At 47.3% G+C, this 3576-nt stretch overlaps 1 long non-coding RNA gene across 1 annotated transcript; it reads left to right on the top strand.

The window, feature by feature from the left end:
* The first annotated feature begins 2264 nt into the window (after window positions 1-2264).
* On the top strand, window positions 2265-3366 carry LOC119380716 (uncharacterized). Its single transcript, XR_007417064.1, has 2 exons — window positions 2265-2812; window positions 3197-3366. It is a non-coding gene; the product is annotated as an uncharacterized LOC119380716 (long non-coding RNA).
* The last annotated feature ends 210 nt before the right edge of the window (window positions 3367-3576 follow it).

Below are 3576 nucleotides of genomic sequence, written 5' to 3'. Positions count from 1 at the left end.
GTTCGCGGGACCCAGGCACCGCGCGAACGAACACGTGCCTTGAGGAAAAACGAAAAGCTGGTATGTAAGGAGGAATATCACCCATTGCGGCTTAATGCGCGAGAACGAAAGCGAGCGCTGTTTCCGATCCAGGGCACGGCCCTCGCAGGTTTTCGATATTGAAACGCCGGCACCATACAAAGGACTTTGGTTTTTATACTTCCGTTTTCTTCATGAAAGGACCACGGGGTCGGTTGATTCGAATATTAAGCTTTGATAAGAAGTGCCTGTGTGACATGTTTGGTGTGCGTGAGCGCGCAGAGTACCATGAGGAAGCTTTGGAGGGCCACAGCGAGGGGGCTGCTACTCGCGTTGTCCAGGAAGACGGACCCATCGGAAACGTAGCGATAGCGGAGGGCTTGGTCGTCCTATGACGTAGTGAGAAAACATGGAGGTGCAACTATATAAGAGCTCCAGTTGCCATCTGGCAGACAAACACTTCCAAAGCTTGCTTGTGGCATCAACAACCAACCAGTCATCATGAACACTCTGGTAAGGCATCACGTGTGGCTCCTCACGAGGATATGGTTCGCATCGCACTGTCACTTCAAGCTAAATATTCCTGACTGCAGCAGTGACTTCACATTGCTTCAAGTTTACAACCCTAGGAGGCTGAGAGTGGAAATGCGCATGCCTCACGTACTTCCCCTCTCTTGCTACTAATGCATGCTAAATTAAACTTGTGACTCATCGTGCATTAGTTTACAAACCACATATGCGTAAAGCAATCGAGTGTAGTGATTTTTTAATGGGTGGACGAGAGGACATTTGGTGCGCGTGGACACTGGAGCTGCAATGCTCCAATACTGAGAGGAAGTGATTAGGGCATAAAAAACGTAGCTATTCGTGTTTACTCATTGTAAAAAAAAGAACAAACCCCTGAGCTGCTAAGCTAACGTAATTATAAATGTGCACCAAGGAACCACTCATTTTCCCTTTTCTCAAACGTTGCTTACCCCAGATAAATATGTCATGAAGACTTAAAGTTAATTGTTCAAACTTCCTCGAATGATCTCGCTCAAAACGTGCAGCTTGCAATTCTGCTATGGGCGTTAAAGAAGAACCGCTATGCTTTGTTAAGATTTCCCAATAACTCCCTGCATGATCATGTCAACAGCGATAAGTAATTCTCCGTAGTCACAAAACTGGAATCGCGACACCTTAGTTTATAACCAGGGGTATGAAGCTATTTATAGCGCGATGTCTTTCTCGTGCTCTCCTTTGCCGACGTTATTTTCTCCACTCCACCGTAACAGTGTTATTACAACCACCTGAGGCTAGGGGTGGGCGGTTCTACGAGGCAATAGCAAGCAAACTGTAGAGAAAAGGACGCAAAACCACGCGACATCATGTGCCGGTCGCGCTCTTTTTTTTCACTACTTTGTCCAGATTTTATCATAAGGTTTAGTATGAAGTCGCATACTAATCTTCAAATATATATATATATATATATATATATATATATATATATATATATATATATATATATATATATATATATATATATATATATATATATATATATACGTCATGTTTATTTTAACTGGTTATTTTTACAAGTACAACAGTGCCTGCTAGTGCCACAGAACGAACCCGCCGCGTTGTTCTAGTGGTTATGGCGCTCGACTGCTGACTCGCAGGTCGTGGGATCGAATCCCGGCCACGGGGGCCGTATTTTCGATGGAGGCGAGAATGCTTGAGGCCCGTGTGCTTAAATTTAGGTGCACGTTAAAGAACCCCAGATGGTCGAAATTTTCGGGGTGCTCCACTACGGCGTCTCTCATAATCATATCGTGGTTTTGGGACGTTGAACCCCAGCAGTTATTATTAGTATTAGTGCCACAGAACAAATATCTTGCGTGCCTCTCTCACAAGTTATCACACTATAATAAAAGCCAATTATAGCAAGCACAGTTCAGTAATCATATCAAAATGCAAAACTACCTGGTCCCAAGCTGTAATGTCGACGAACGATCACCTCACCTTTGACGATTGAGTAAACTATATAATTGCGAGAAATGAAGAACACTTCTGCTGACATTTAATATACGGTGACATCGCATTGATGGACGTAGCAGGGAAATTCTTGTACTTGCCTAATTGAAGAGACCAGCAGAAAACATTGGCAGTCGAATAAACTTTTATTGTTCCCCGAAACAGCAGCAGCTGTTCCCAACTTAACGCCAACAGTGACGGTGGGGTAGGGGGGGGGGTGGTGGAGTCAGCCTCTCTTTTCATAAATCGAACCACAGCGGCTAAACTACAGCACTCAACAACTCACGATCAACGCGGCGCGCATGCGCACAGGTGTACGCCGTCGTACTCAGCGCACTGGTTGGCGGTGCTTTGTGCGGTGTCCTGGGCGGCGGATATGGAGCTGGACTGGGAGGCCTTGGTGGCGGTGTAGCCCTCGGTGGTGCCGGAGTAGGAGTCGGCAGCAGTGTGGTGCTCCTTGGTGGCGGCGGTGCCGGTCTCACCAAGTCCGTGGCCGGGCCCTCGTTCCTCGTCAACACGGTGCACCACGTGTCGAAGGTCGACAGTGGAGGTGCCGTCGTGGCCCACTCCGGCCTCGGAGGCGTCGGCGGAGGACTGGGCTATGGTGGACTCGGCGTCGGAGGCCTCGGAGGAGGCGTTTTGCTCGGTGGTGCTGGCCTTGGAGATGCCGGTCTCGGCCTCGGCGGAGGATACGGCCTCGGCGGAGGATACGGCCACGGCGGCGGCAAGCTTGTCCTATTGAAAGGAGGATGGCACAAATGAGTGCCTTCCCAATTAGGTATGCTGCCAGATCCCATTTTGTGCCGGGAATTTTCCGGAGTAATGAACGTACAATCAGCTCACATTCAGTCAGGTAAACTTTTTCTGCAATTATAATTTGAGGAGTCACCGAACAACAGTTAGCGGCGTCCATGTATGTGTGTATGAAATGACAGTTGTGTTGAAGACACTTCTTCGATTACGTTATTTTTAGTGTGCAGTATAATTCGCGATGAATGTGGAGCGTGCGATAACATAAACGCGCTGTGGAGGTAATGAGTAAGACATACATGTCAAGGTGCTTCTATCAAAGAAATACAGCAATAAGTGTATGTCAAGGGAGTAGGGAGGCGGTTATCTATTGGCACTGTGATGCTGAGTATATGAATGCTTTCTTTTCTAGTTGGAAGAGAGAAGGCACGTGGACCGAGCTACGCAGTGCCGTTTTGTGGGTGAGCTTCAGTGGCTTGTGCCTGCCATCAAAGCCGAAGCGAACGAAGAAACGAAACATGTATATTTAGCAGGTGTAAATAAAAATCATTGGTGGACACCTTTCCACATCACCTGAATACATTGGTGACACCTTTTACTGCAATTTTTCTTCCCGGAAAACGTTTTCCCGTTGTGATACCTGTTACGTTGGCTTGGTGCTCATAGTATTATGCTGTTTATACAAGGTGGCGGTATTCATTCTCTGCCGAGGCGGCCGAATTACGATGGCGGTGGAAGGCAAACGTGGCCGAGCGCCATATATTGTATGTAGTACGTCAACGAAGATAACGT

This window comes from Rhipicephalus sanguineus, chromosome 1 (assembly GCF_013339695.2).
Source record: "Rhipicephalus sanguineus isolate Rsan-2018 chromosome 1, BIME_Rsan_1.4, whole genome shotgun sequence".
NCBI classification, from domain to species: domain Eukaryota; kingdom Metazoa; phylum Arthropoda; class Arachnida; order Ixodida; family Ixodidae; genus Rhipicephalus; species Rhipicephalus sanguineus.
The sequence above is the reverse complement of the archived record's forward strand: the minus strand, read 5'-3'. Positions and strand labels throughout refer to the sequence as shown.